The sequence below is a fragment of the Rhodnius prolixus genome, unplaced genomic scaffold (assembly GCF_049639745.1).
Source record: "Rhodnius prolixus isolate KJV_2025 unplaced genomic scaffold, Rpr scaffold_7, whole genome shotgun sequence".
In the NCBI taxonomy this organism is placed as follows: Eukaryota; Metazoa; Arthropoda; class Insecta; order Hemiptera; family Reduviidae; genus Rhodnius; species Rhodnius prolixus.
The window spans coordinates 29,461,389-29,477,275 of NW_027411582.1; the positions used below are offsets into that span (position 1 = coordinate 29,461,389).

Sequence of the window (15,887 nt, forward strand, 5' to 3'; positions counted from 1 at the left end):
CACATCATCACATACAAATTATCCCTTACTATTCATGAAATGCAGCAATATTTCGACTTATTATTTAATTGCCTGCATTACTTTAAACTTATTCCAGCCTGAATAAATAAAGGTGATGATAAAATATAGATAAATATAACATCAAATTTGTCCACGAGTATAATGAACTTGTAGTAATATAATATTTACGTAATATAATATTTTAAATCTTGTATTAAATATCATTTTCAACTTTCTGAACAATACATTTTATAATCAATCCTTTAGATTTTTTAGTCAGCAGACTTAGTTATTTCTTGAACATTACACCCTGAGCTTGCAGCTTGACAGTCATTGTATATTGAGCTCGGAAAGAGATAAGGTAATCCAACATTTTCTAATTTTTTGTATTTCCTACATCCTTGTTAAGAAGCATTCTATTGCTAAATTTATTTATCTATCTTAATTCCATGAGTAAATTAAAAAAACACAAGCAAACTTCATTAAAAAAAACATGAAGTGCGTACTTGCATTATGCATATTCTACTTTTTCTTTAAAGATTTTACTCACTTACGCATTTGTTAAATGATTAAAACAAATATTCATCAATATCTTGTTTAAAAATAATTATTTCCCTGTTACAAATGAAATAAGAATAATTCCGAACAGTTTAAATTTGCGCGCCCCCTCTGTAAAATAGAACTCTAATTTTTTATTCTTAAACATCACATATGCATCAGACGTACTGAAGTCTTAAATATGTGCTATGTTAAGTTGCATTAACATTATTTCACTATTTTACATACAAAAATTTACGATTCGTTAATATTTTAACACATTGTGTAACTTCAAGTTTAAGTAACCACATTTTTAACCTCCCTCACTCAGTCATCAAGTATACGGCACCAGGGAAGCATCGGTGAAGTTGAATTCTCTTACAAACTGATTGTTAATTAAACAATTAATTGTTTTAAATGCATTTTTTTGATGGTGGGTGTATGAAAGTTCGAAACCGAGTCTGTGAAAGATCTGCTAAAAATGGTTTTCTTTAATTTTTTGATGAACTAGACAAAAGAAAATAGTGACATATTTTTCAGGTTTGTGTTTAGAATTTGACTTATTTTAATGCCACAGTTACAAGTCTCATGATGTAGAAATATTTAATTCAATCCCCAGGGTTAAATGCATGTATAAAACAATATTTCTATAAAACATAGTGTATAAAAAGTCAAACTAAATAGTTTTTCAACTCTCAATGATTATTCAGCAAAAGGGCTTGGTACAATTTTTTTCAATTGTTCTTAATAACTATTACTTGAGATAATAAATTAAAATTTGTTATCAATAAAGGGAAGTCTGGAAGTTTACCATTCTTTACAAGATCCGAACTAAGAGAAGATGAAAACTACACATCCGATAATTTTTTAATGCATTTTCATTACCTAATTAAGTTGAACTTAAACATCATTATTTAAGAGACATGCTTATCATTTAAAGGATTCCAACCAAAAAATAATCATTTATTTTTTCATTATTTTATAGGAAACTTCAACTGTCTATTTTCCTGAATAGGTTGGATTTCATTATACATTTGCGTGCAGTCGATTTCATAGCAGGGCTTAAGGACGAACAGATTTCCGGAAATATGTGTAAGTTTTATTCTACAAATACCAAATACGTGATATAAAATGAATTTATTTTTTAAAAAAATATATTTTGATTTTTGTAAAGAAAATTTTTAAACTACAGGACATTCATGCTATCTAGCGGCAAAAGCTTAAACTACCCTTTCCCTTTTGTTCGAGCAATAGCCGCTAGATAGCATACACATGCATTTTTCGTATTGTAATTACTAGTCCACTTTCTTTTTATTATGTTTTATCTCTCTTTGATACATGTAAAGCAATCAATTGACTTGAACTGAACCTGTATCAATGAAGTTTAAACGTTTTCTATTGATTTTGTGTAAAGCAAAGTTTAATTTGTTATAAAAAACTAATTAGGGTTTCTCTCAGTAATATTTTACAGTACGAATAATGAATTGCATCTTTTCAATTTAACATTGTTCTCTAATCTTTTTCAATGAAATTTCATTTAAAAAAATGATTATTTTATTCCATTAAGGGTTAATTTGAATGAAAAAAAGTTAAATTACATGTGCTCATTTTCATTCAAAATAAAACTCAAGACTTACACTTCATTTTAATTTGATAAATTTTCATATTGAATTCTAATTTTATTGTAAAATAATTGCGAATGACTTGACTTAATAGCACAATACTGGGCTTATGTCAAATGCTTCAGTATTTTCAATCAAATAAGTCTGTTTTTAAGTCGAGTTGAACTTTTTTGAAATATTGATGAAAAGAAAAATTCGAACTGTTTGAAAAATCGTAACAAAAAATTAAAATGTTGCATGTTATTAACTTTTCATTTCAAGATTTGACATTTACACACTCGTGATATTATTTGAATCACTTATTCATCTTTACTTCATTTAAAAATAATTATTTCGTTCTAAAATTGAAAGAAATATAGTTCTCTACCTTATACTGCTTTAGGCAGTTAAAAAATTTCAACCTTGCTTATTCTTCAAGTAATTATTGATTTTATATTTTATTATTACATATATAAAACTCTTTTTTGTATACTGTAATGAAAGGCTAAAACCTGAATTAATATATTTAAATAAGAATAAATACAATTAATGACATTTCGCATATTATTATTTGCAGGTGAATACATATGTAAGTGGACAATTCAAACTTAAGGAACAAAAAAAAATGGCTGTTGAGAGCGCTCTTCTGGTGAGGTCATAAACTACTCAGCAATCATTAGTTTTCAATTCTTCCGCTAGATCGCATGGGTATGTAGAATCTATGATTTTAATTTCAAAAAACATTTTTAAAACTGTCCGGTAGGACAGTTGTATAAGGGTTGACCATCAAAAACTGCACGAAAAAGTGTAACGTTGAAAAACACCCAACTTTGACAATTTTTTTCTCTTTTTCTATAAAAGATAAAATTCCCAAATTTTCTTTAAATCTAACTCCAAACCATCCTTTATAACTGTAATTTTTTTGCAACCACCCAGATCTAATAGGTTTCGAGAAAAAAGTTGCTGAAAATGAGCAAAAACGGCTTTTTCAAAAATTGTTGTTGTTCTTGTTCTTGTTGTTCTTCTTCTTCTTCTTGTTGTTGTTACCTTTTTTGTAAACAACGTAGCGCCTAAACGCGCAAACCGATTTTCATGAATGAGGTGTCGTTCGATTCGGAATTTTATGTAGATGTGCCTTTTGGGGGTCTCGGCCCTGTACATCGAATGGGAGAGGAGTTAGCCCCCTTTATGTAAGGCCCCCTCCAAAATTATTATTACTAATTACTCTGTAAATCTTGGCCCGATTTTGATAAAATTTGGTAGGATGATAGGGTTAGGGCTCCCCTACCTAACAATAAAGCGACGATCTGCTCTTACACTTGTTAAGGGGAAGTATAGCAATCGTTTCAAATTATCGACACGTGAACCGATTTTCATGAATGAAGTGTCATTCGAATCGAAATTTTGTACAGATTTGTACTTTAAAAGTCTCGACGCTATGCCTCATAAGGAGGGGAGTTCGCCCCACCCAAATAAGGCCCTTTCTAAAACTATTATTACCAATATTTCTACAAAGCTTAGTCCGATTTTGATAAAATTTAGCACGAAGAAGTGATTAAAGCTCCTCTATGTGGCTGTGAAGTGCTATCATGCTCTTACACCTACTAAGAGGAAGTACTGCAATCGTTAAAATTATCAATGAGTGAACCGATTTACATCAATGAATTGTCGTTCGATTCAAAATCTTTGCCTTTTAGGGAGAAGTACTGTAATCGCAGTTTATTTTTCTTGCTCCTCTTAAAAGGAAGTACTGAAATCGCAGTTTAATTTTGCTATTTACGTACAAATACCTTCCTATTTTATTCAAAACGCTTTCTCAAAAAAATGGTTATTGAGGATGGTTTGGGGACCGCAACTATAATCATTCTTTAAAAAGATCTCTCCAGTGGTAGTTACGGTTCCGATTTAACACCTTATCAGGTTATAATGATAGAATAGCTTATTCCAAATTTTAAAAAATCTGTAAAGCAGACGTAACTTTGCAAATAGACAAAAAGGAAAATCTATCCAAAAGGTACAAAAATCTCCTTAACAAAAACTTACAGTTTTAAAAGTTAAGTATAAGGGTTGATTAAACGCCAAAAGGTACACAAATCAGCAGTTCCCAACATTTCATTAATACTTCATTGATATAATTTAAGTAATTTTACTGCATTAACTTTTCCTTCACATTTTTTAGAATTTATTAGATGTCACAGACCCTTATGCTGGCCAGTTCATTCATAATATTTTTTTATTATAATTATGATAAAATGAGTGATGAATTATTCTGAGTAGTCACATATACATGCATGTTAAAGTAGAAAAAAACAAAGTTAGAGTCGGCCACTTTTTAAATTTCAATCACGGAGGATTCAAAACAATATTTCAGTCTTAAATTCGTCTTACCGAAATATTCGTGAGCACAAATAACATACATTTAATAACAAGTAGATTATTCAACAATATTTACTCATTTCTCAATTGTAATTTAATTTAGTCCCCCTAATTTTACTTATGGTAAAATACTGGAATAATTAGCTGTCCTAAAAATATGCATATCTTTATTTTCTTTATTTTATATTACATATATATAACATTGTGGGAAGAACACCTAGATTGAGAATGTAATTGAAGAAAACTATATTATTTGCGATAAAGCCAGATTATTTATTACTTATTATTACAAACGTTTGACTACAACATAAAATAACAATTACTTTAATCAAAGAATGAACTTAAACCAATGATTTTTATTTAAAAATAAAAATAAATGCATAAAATCATTGATGTAAAAAAAGTTTATGAATTTTTTAGCCTCTTATTTTTTTTATATTTTTTATAACGTTTTCTTTTTCACCTGTGATTAATAGTTTGATTATTATAGATAAATAGATATTACAGTCAATCTAAGTTAAATGGTGTGCTACTTGAGTAAATATTTTGTAGACGAAAATGGCCAGCATAAGGGTCTGTGACATCTAATAAATTCTAAAAAATGTGAAGGAAAAGTTAATGCAGTAAAATTACTTAAATTATATCAATGAAGTATTAATGAAATGTTGGGAACTGCTGATTTGTGTACCTTTTGGCGTTTAATCAACCCTTATACTTAACTTTTAAAACTGTAAGTTTTTGTTAAGGAGATTATTTTTATGTAACCATCTTTAAGTAACATTTCATATGTGCTCAAATTAAATATTTAATTGCAGAGGGAGAAAAGTAATTGTATTCTTATTTATGTTACATATTTTCACATTACTGGCTGCTTACATGACTTAAAAATTGTAACTTCTTAATATATACAGAAGTTTGATTATTTTTAGCTCAGTTAGTTTAAATCCCAATTATTAACTTCAGAGAAAATTTTGTGTATTTTGGTACAGTATAACTCTGAAATTTTTAAAAATAAATCATTTTGAACAATATCAAATATAAATTAAATTAAAGTTAATCAATTTAACAGTTCTTATTGATAAATTAATGTATTTTTTGGAAATTAATTTCATTTTCATTAAATGAAAAAAATAAGTACTCTATCAATTGTTATAGATTTTTTTGTCTAGCTTCATAATTCAAGATATAATTCAGTATGCACTTTAATTTAATTAAATAAAACATTTTTGATTTTCAGATCAAATACCACAATATTAGAGTACGCCTGCAAAGCTGTTCATCAATAGAAACCCAAGAGGAAAAGACGTGAAACAAATGAAATGATACAAACTGGATTAGGAATCAATAAAACAAGTATGTAGTTTCTATATTAATGTGCAAGTTTATTTCAAATCAAGCATGTTTACAATCAGAGTTGGGCAAAATTTCTAGTGACGACTAAAACTAGTGACTCACAAGACTTAAGCTCCTTACATTGACCCATGTTGCCTGGCGTCTCACTAGACTTATGTAGGACCTTCTTTTACTCGCACTTAACCATCATGAATACTCACAAAACTTATACAGGACCTCCTTTAATTCACATTTACCCATTTTGGTGACTCACAAGACTTATATAGAACCTCCTTTAACTCAGAATTAACCTTGTTAGCGACCCACAAGACTTATATTACTTACAAAAATACTTATATTATACTTATATTAATTACATGTTGGCGACTCACCAGACTTACACAGGATCTCTATTAACTCACAATGAACCATGTTGGCGACCCACAAGGGGGCCAATCTAGCGTCAATAACCTAAATTAGGAAGATTTAATTACATAGGAACTAGTTAAAAACTAAAAACTAAAAAAAATATTGTAATAAATGCTCTTCGGTTCGCATTGATCTTGCCATTCATAATGTCCTCCATATCCCTTTTATCCATTAATTAGCGAAATACTGTTTTCCCAATTTTATGGTTTCATGTCATTTTATAATACTTAACATGTATAATAATATTGAAGAATTACTTCATATTATATTTTAGTTCTAAATAATATATTTAAAGAAAATTTAATAAATACGTAAGTTGTGACGAGAGAAATTTTTGAATGCTTCCACCAGAATTCGTTGGTGTGTACTTATTAGTGCATCCACTAAACTAATTTTATTTCTAGTTATTGTATGGTAATCTGGAGCATCTTTATTATTTCGTTGTAAATACTGTTTTGTTTCAGTAATCCGTTTGCAGTTATTCTAGTCTTCAGTGAGAGCAATGCTTCAAGAGCTGAAAAAAACAAAATTTAGTTTAGGAATTCCTCTTTGCTTACTTTAATTACAGCTGGTTTTGATTGAATATTGGACACATTTAAAAAATAAATGTAAAACGTTGTATTGAATAATCTAAAAGACAGGTTGAGACGCTTTGTTCTAGAAAGGATTGCGAAATCTTCCTGTGGTAATGGTAAGACATAATTAACCCCTTAATGCACAGTATTTTTGAAAAAAAACGCTATATTTTATACGATTAAGTAAGTGTTATAGCTTGCAATCCCATGTAAATGATAAATATCAATAAAACGATTGTTTTTCTTTGCTTTCACATTATTTTCAATTCTCGATTATATTCGAGTGTGAAAAATTATAGCAGCATAAAGTACAACGCCGCTCGAATTATCTCGAGTGTGCACAGTTTGGCCAATTTAGCGCGCTCGAGTTAACTCCAGCGTGCACGTTAAGGGGCTAATAGTAAAACTTAAATTTTTGGTATCGAGCAGAGTGAAGTTTTTAGTAAGTAGTAAGTGAATTGTCATCCGATAAAAGTTTGACAGCAGTGCATTTAAGTACGAAGTCACCTTTGAGCCAATCAATGTATTTTCATATTAGCTTATAGTAATTGCAGAAGATTGAAGTCTTACTGTTGATTGATGGATACAATGGATTAGCATGGCTGAGGACCAACGTTAGATTTGTAGACAACCTTTTACTCCACATCTTCAACTTCTTATAAAAATAGTAAGTTTTTATTAATTTACTTATGGAAATTTTATATACGTTATTTGTAAATAGTGAAATAACAATACATGTTATGGAGATTTATTAAGAATTTTCCTGGTATTGCCCCATAATTATTAAAATAGTTACATAAGATTGGTTGGTTCTATTACACATAGCTTGTGAAGAGTGTGGAATTTATAAATATATAACTTGGGTATTTAAATCAAAGAATAAATCAGAAATTGAAGTCCTTATATTTAAATTAAAGAAATTGGGCAACCCGTATTAGAAATTCTATACATTCTGTTCTTACATTAAAATTAGGAATAGAAAAAAAAAAACTTATACTAAAGCTATCTAGCGGCAATAAGCTAAACTAGGAAGATGTAATTACATAGGAACTAGTTCCAGTGACTACCGCTAGGTAGCATGAACATGTACTTTTACACTATTAAAATAAACATTAAATAACCTAACCAAACAGTTGCCCAGTAACGCAGTGGGGTAAAAAGGTAATACGGTTTTGACCAAATATCTTTTTCATGGAGCAATAGTAATAATTTGCTTTATTTATCAAATGTTCTTCATCCACGTAGATAAACATTTTATATCGTCAGTATTTTAAAAAGAAGTTTTCTTCTAAAAATATGTCCCAAGTTTAAAATTCCCTGATTACCTCATAATTTGATGTTTTTTTATTTATGATTGATAGTTTTAAGTTGATGCTGCTGTAACTAAATCAGTGAGAACTTTACATAGCTTAGGAAACTGGATTGTATTATCTATTTGCATTAAGCAATAACTTCCTAGGAAATTAAAGAACTTCTTTTTGCATCATTACTGTGTTAAGGACTTCTTGCAGGTAAGCAACATTTATTGTATATACTTTGATATTTAATTACGAGTTGATGTAATCAGAAGTGTGACATGTTTCCAAGACAGTTGATAGTAGATGCATCTAATTTTAAAAAGTTGATTTTAGTCTTCATTATTTTCACAAAAATGTTTCAACGGTGATAAGGATGTAGATTTAGTTCGTAACATGTTAATAATTTTTGGTTGTCTTTGTTACTGTAAAAGTAAATTGCTAATTACGATTATCTATTTGGGAATTATGAACTTCCACGTAAATATTCACATTTCTCATTTAAAGGGGACAGTAATCTCCATGAAATTTAAATTAATAATTTAAAGCTTAATAACGTCCTAGAATTATGGACCTTGGATTTTACAAGGTTCGCAACCAGTAGTTTTAAATTCTAACTTATTGAAAATTGATTTTTTTCTAAATATTTGTAAATTAAAATGAAATCAATTGTATAAATACTAGCTTATATGATTTTTATTTTTATTCTCAGCGTTCTTTCGACATTCTAATTCTGCACTAGTTCAACGCAAACAAATGGCTGGGTTGATGACATTTTATTCAGTGTAACACATACCACAGCAACAGTAAGTACATGTTTTCAGCTTAAAGCATGTTGTTTCTTAGTTAAGATATTATATCGTATTATCTGAAGATAAATAATAAAGTTTACAGTAATAGATTAGACACCTAATAAGTGCAATGATTTGCCTAAATTCAAGCTATCCAGAAGGTACATAGTACGTACATGAACTTAGATTTACGTGTTTTTTATAAAAAAAAAAAAAAGTGCATGTGCTTACACTTTTAATGATTCTCTATCATCATAGAACTTTTTAGTGATCAAATTGGTTTACTGAAGTGAATTATTAAGTCACAAACATTAGAGTTGTACAGATTGCACGTTCACTGAACTTTTTGCAACAATTAAGTCAAATATCTCAAACAGGCAGCTGGGATTGTTGTCTTCCGCTATTATAACCCATTTCATTGTTTTGAAGGATCCTTCTGTAGTTCCAGCAAGTTCGACCTTATTTATGTGATAATTCGCATACATTCTATTTTGACAATAAACTAAACTAGATTCTCTAAATGTAGAACTGTTCTTCGAGTATTCTTATCTATTATTTACAACGTTCAGAGTAATAACCACATAAACTAAAACTTTTTTCAAATAAATTTTTATCTTTTTAGCTAAAAAGTTTTAATTTTTTTGAAAGAAGGTTTTAATTTGATTGAAATTCTGTTATATTTTCCAATGACAGAACTGTTTCTATTCTGTATAAAAAATAAACAAATTAGAATATTAGTAGCATGTTTGTTGTTGTATTGTTCAATCAGAGGAATCTTTTTGATAAATAATAAGTATGTTTTTTGAAAATATATTTCATTTTCTTTGAAAGAAAGGGTTAGGTTCTTTAAAAAATGATTTAAACTTTCATATCAATGCTTTAGTTTTATGGCAGTCAGATTTATGAATACATAATCAATTATTAAAAATATTTTCACTAGATTCTTAATTGAAACTAAACTCAGTTAAAACTAATTATTTTAAGTACATAATGTTGATTTTCAGATTAAATATCTCTGATACTGGAATACTGCCTGCAAAACTGTTCATCAATAGAAGCACAAGGAAATGGACGAAAATCATCTATCCTAGGAAATTTTTGTGAAGAATCAATTAATGAAACAAGTGTTATGGAGTACGTATTACATATTACATTACATAATGTGCACGTTAATTTCACAATGTAATGTTAGAATTTTTACTTCAAATTGCATGTTCTTTGTTTTTAAAAATGATAAATTTAAAAAAAAGAATCTTCTTTATTCTCCTTTCCATTTCCAAAAAAAAAAAGTTCAATAACCTAAATTAGGAAGATTTAATTACAATACATAGGAACTATGTAGTTATTAAAAGGTAAAAGACGATAAAAACTCTAATAAATAAAAGACTGCTATTACAGCTGGTATGGAGCAATCTGTACTTTGACAGAAATCATGGGGTACTTACTACCTTTCCAATTGTCAACGAATTCAGTCTCCCCAGTCAAAAATCTTTAGGGAAATAGTAAATGCTCTTCGGTTCGCACTGATCTTACCATTCATAATGACCTCAAAATCTCTTATCCTCCATCTAGTGAAATTCTTTCTTTGCAAAATTATTGTTATGTGCATATCATTGTTTAAGTTTACTTACAGTCACATATATTTAATTATATGAATAATATTTCATCAGTAGTTATAAATATTGAATGTGTTTCTTTACTTTTATGAATTAAATGAAATAATTTTGAACAAAATTGAACTTGAAAAATCGTTTATTTTGGTTTTCATACTTAGTTAACTAATAATATAAATTTATGGCAGAGTGTAACTTGACTAAAACAAGTTTAGTACAACGTTAAATTGCCACGTAGGAGTAATTCATCTTAAAATAATTAAAGGTTTTACAATGCCAAGAATACGTTCTAAAAGATTGATCCGTTTAAAAGATTTAAACTAAAATTTCAGCATCCATATTTTATTTATTTCTTAAATTCCTGAAAGATACAAATTTATCTTAAGCAAATGGTTAAATTCACTGGTTTTCTCAATATTTCTATGCAATATAAAGTATAAATGATAAGTCCCTTTTAGCTCCTACCATTTACTCTTCATTTTGCTCCCCTTCCTCTGCCGGCTTTAAGTTTAATTATTTATTATTTCACCGAAAAATTAAGATGTTTAAAACAATTTTCTCCCCGTAGGTATTTGATAAATTGTCAGATTATGCCATTAAAATTATATAAAAGAGATAATATGTTCGGTTTGTCTTATATATGCTCAAGTGAAAAATGTGCTAAATTACTTTTGTCCTGGCTTTACATTATGTAATACCTACCTGTAACGTGATATTAATTATGAGTTGATTATGAAGCTTACTCAGATTAAATCTCCTTTACAACATTTCAACTTCTATGTCATAAATATATCTTCAAAATTAGTTATTCTGTTGCAATGTTAATAGTTTATATTGAAGTCTTGAATATAGTGGACTGTCTTAGAGGCTATGACTCAACTTCATCTTATGTTCCAATATCAAACAAAATTGCATTAAAAAGTTTTCAATATAAAAGTTATGTGTTTTAAAATGTAGTATGTATTTCTCTCCATCCAGTGCCTTTGCTCAAGGACCCTTTCTGCCCTTCGCTGGCTATTCTTGATCATGGTCCTTCTTTACGTTCAGCAGCACTCCCATATTTGAGGTGATTCTCATCTTATTACTAAATTTCGTTCATGAAACAAATTAGGAAATCTTGGAACCTACCCTGTTAATTTGTGGAATTCTACTTCAGGTAATCTTAACCATAAATAATGGTTATACTTACCACGTTACCTTATGGAGCTGATCTTCATGTTATCTTATCCATTATTGATTACATCTAAAGCATTTTAACATCAATTAAACCTTTATTCCGATAAATTAAGTATTTTCCTTTGAATCTGAATAAAAAGTTGTTATTTTGTGCAATAGATGGTTTAAATTAGATTTTCCGAGTTAGTTGCAGAATGGTTTAATTTGTTATAAACAGAATTAACTAAGATTTTGTATGTAAAATGCTACCGTACTACAATAAGTGTGAATGAAATTCAAATCATTTACTAAGGTTTTAATACTTTCAGTCCTTGGCCGACTCACAGCCCACTAAAGCTGAGACATAATCTAAAATGATTACTTTTGAGGGAATTTCTTTTAATGCTGCAGCACTTCCGTAAATAAGAGGAGATTTCCATCCATGTCTATTCCTGCAATATCCAAATAAGAAAATCTACCTACCACTCACTCTGTGGTGTTATCTTCCAGGTAATCTTATCCGTTATTTATTAAAACTTCAGCATTTTTACGTGATTAAACCTTTTTGTTCATATATTCCTGTAGAATCGGAACGAGTATAGTAAAGATTCTGTGTTCAAGAAAGTTTTAATTTGATTGGAAAATTGAAAGGTACAAGAACAAAAAATGACGGGTGTTTATTTAAAAAATGTTTATTTCACTTAAAAGAGTGCAGTGAACTGCTATTTTCAAAATGAAATAAGTTAATGTAATTACTAACACTCAGTTTTACTTTCTTGCGTTTTCTTTCTAAAAGATTGATCTATTTTTATTTAAACGTATAAAAAATTAACATTGATTTTCAAGGAAGTTGAGTTTGATTTGTAGACGAACAGTATATCTCATAATGTTATTTTTCAGTGTTGAAACAGGCGAAACTGGAGTGCTTTCTGCCAAAGAGGGTCATCGAATTGAGCCAAAATGAAAAAGACGGTGGAAAACATCTATCCAACTGCAACTCTACCAATTATTTTATTATTTAGTCGATTATTTGTAAAAAAAAAAATATTTGAAGTTTGAAAATGTAATGTAAATTTTAATTTTGTTATGTAGGTAATTTTAAGAATCATTACCTAAAAGATGTAATTGAATTTAAAATGTTTTTGTAATACGAAAGAAAAAAAATGTATAATTGGCAGCAAAATAAAGAATTATTTATAAATTATTAAAAATGTCATTATGTATTTTCTCTTTTCCCATAGTCTTGTTATTTTTATTATATTTGCAAAGTTACATTTGAAAACAAAGTTAAAAAAGACTAAAAATGATAAGTAACGCAAATAAAGTAACGTAAAACTAAAAATTCCGTTTACAATAAATGGAATATTATAAATAAAGTAATAGTAGTACGAAAAAATGGCGTCAGAGAGCGTTAAAAAGCAGAAAAAGTAAAAAAACTTGAAAAAATTGCATCAGAAAGACGTAAAACAAAAAAAGGAAATTTAGTTCACATATTTGCCACCAGGTTGAAGCACTTACTGGACTTGTTTACTATGTAAACAAAATTTAGTTCACATGTTTGCCACCAGGTAGCACTGAAACTGTTTATATACTACGGTCAATACAAGATGTCTCCTCAGTACGACTGCAGAGTCGTACTCGTGAGGAGGGGCTTATGTCGCTCGTCGCTCCAAAAATAACTAATCTAGTCAAAACACCTCTCTCCACACATACAATCTTGATAATATGTCATGGGTAATGGTTAGGGAGATGTGTTCACCTCGACGGTCGGAAGGCAACTATTCGCCCCACCCCGCCCGGCCCGCGCCGCGAACTTTCTTATATACCCTCTAGATGGCGTCAAATCACCATGACAACGGGCTCCCCCTCTACTTTTAGTTCCACCAGCTGTCACTAGATCGCACGTGCTGTCTGTTTATCTCTCGTAGCCTTCCTTGCACACTCTCAAGACTTTGGCAGCCATTGTTGTAACCTTGCTATCTTCTTACACACTCTCTAGACTTTGGCAGCCATTGTTGTAACCTTGCTATCTTCTTACACACTCTCAAGACTTTGGCAGCCATTGTTGTAACCTTGCTTAATGCTTCTTACACACTCTCACGACTCTGGCAGCCATTTTTAACCCTTTTATTTATATTTTCTTTTAATTTCTACGCAATTTTTTCTTTTTTTTTAATTTTTCATATTATTGAGAGATTAAAAGGGAAAATAAATACAATATTGTTATAATTAAATCGTTTATTATTTATTAATTATTGATACATTTTTTTACTATAAATTTTTATAAAATCTTTACAACCTCATAATTAACCACGTTGGTGACTCTTTAGACTTATATAGGACTTCCTTTCACCCATATTTAACCATGCTGGCGACTCACAAGACATATATAGGACCACTTTAATCCACATTGGCGACTCACAAGACTTATATAGGACCACCTTACTCATACTTATTACCATGTTGGTGACTCACAAGACTTTTACAGGACCTCTTTAAACTCACATTTAACCATGTTGGTGACTCTCAAGACTTATACTGGACCTCATTAAACTCTCATTTTACCATGTTGGTGACTTACAAGACTTATTCAGGGCTATTTTACACACACATTTAACCATGTTTGTGACTCTCAAGACTTATACAGGACCTTCTTTCGCTCACATTTAACCATGTAGGTGACTCATAAGACTTACAAAGAACTTCCTTAAACACACTTCTAACCAAGTTGGTGACTCACAAAACTTATATAAAACCACTTTACACCCACTTTTAACCAAGTTGGTGACTAACAAAACTTATAGAGGACATTACATTCATATTTATCTTGTTTTTTACCATGTAACTTATAATCTATTTGTTAATTTTGCCAATATATATTTAAAAAAATTAGAAATATTTCATCATTCAAAGCGAAAACCTCGAAAAATAAATATGTAAACTTAGCAAAGGTTTCACTTTGTTTCTTATGTATTTTTAAGTTCTAAAGGAGCAGGTGTGCTTGGAACGTAGAATACTTTTCATTTTTTTTTTTTGTATTTATAGATTGACAAAAGTAAACAAATTAATAAATAGGTTACATGTGAAGCGGTAAAAAAATAAGCTAAGAGCGAGTGTAAGATAGTCCTGTATAAGGTTGTTATAGGTAAGACGCAAACAGGGTTAAATATGAGTGGAAGTTGAATCTATATAAGTCTAGTGAGTTTCTAACCTGGTTAAATGTGAGTGTAAGATAAATCTATATATGTTTAGTGAGTCGTCAACATTCTTAAATGTAAGTGTAAATTGTTCTATATAAGCCTAGTGAGTCGTCAACTTGGTTAAATAGGAGTGTAAAATTGTTCTATACAGACCTAGTGAGTCGTCAACATGGTTAAATGTGAGTATGAGACACTTCTATATAAGTTTAGTTAGTCAGAATTTGCCACCAGGTAGCAGTGCTACAATCTTCCTCTATATATATGGCAACAGCACAAATTCTCGTCAGTACGACTTGAGTAATGCAGGGGGGTAGGTCGCTCTGCCTCTCCAAACGTATGTTATCTAGTCTAGTCAAACATTCATCACCTCTCTCCTAAAGAATCATGAGTGAAGATGTTGTCGCTTCGACGGTTCATATCATTTTTAATAGATTCCTATCCAAATGAGTGAGAATATTCACACTGGATTGATGTTTTTCGCCTTTTTCACTTGGCTTCCATTGATGAACAGTTTTGCAGGCAGTACTCTGGAATCCCCAGTATTTAATCCTGAAAATTAACATTACTGTAATTAAAATGTAATGAATTTCACCTAGCATAAGAAGCTATAGAAACACATCTGTAACAATTTATGTATAAAAAAAGATTAAATAAAGACAAATGTAATTAAACTAAAGAATTTATTTATTTCTTTAAACCTAAATCTTTTCATTCAATGATAATGAAATATATTTCCAAAAAACGCACATTTCTTAAGAAGAAAATTAATTTGATTGGAAAAATAAAATAACACAATCTACTAGCATTATTATCATGAAATTATTTTTTTGAAAATTAATTAAAAAATTATAAGCTTGAATAAAAATAGTTCTGTGTGATTGGAAAATGATGGAGAATTCACATGCATTTTTGATGTAGAATTTTTCAATTAAATTACTACTACCTACAATCAACAAAAATTAAAACTTCTTTCAGATACAAAA

The 15,887-nt window shown here is 29.4% G+C and overlaps 1 protein-coding gene and 1 long non-coding RNA gene across 20 annotated transcripts in view; one reads left to right on the top strand and one right to left on the bottom strand.

Moving 5' to 3' along the window:
* Positions 1-846: 846 nt before the first annotated feature.
* On the top strand, positions 847-12,650 carry LOC141447357 (uncharacterized). Of its 4 annotated transcripts, none has more exons than XR_012454267.1 (11): positions 848-1,077; positions 1,523-1,629; positions 2,716-2,846; positions 5,752-5,867; positions 6,740-6,966; positions 7,389-7,517; positions 8,212-8,361; positions 8,858-8,951; positions 9,941-10,070; positions 12,034-12,214; positions 12,605-12,650. It is a non-coding gene; the product is annotated as an uncharacterized lncRNA (long non-coding RNA). The 4 variants fall into 4 exon arrangements; XR_012454268.1 differs by having other exon boundaries at positions 7,405-7,517; XR_012454266.1 differs by having other exon boundaries at positions 847-1,077; positions 6,740-7,517; positions 11,528-12,214.
* An 89-nt stretch (positions 12,651-12,739) lies between these two features.
* Positions 12,740-15,887, bottom strand: part of LOC141447354 (5-hydroxytryptamine receptor-like) — a 314,431-nt gene continuing 311,283 nt past the window's right edge. For 15 of the 16 annotated variants that reach the window (XM_074114797.1, XM_074114811.1, XM_074114805.1 and 12 more), the window contains one exon: positions 12,740-15,453. The gene's annotated coding sequence lies outside the window, so the exon portion shown is untranslated. The remainder of the gene's footprint in view (positions 15,454-15,887) is intronic. The other variant, XM_074114807.1, reaches the window with a different exon arrangement.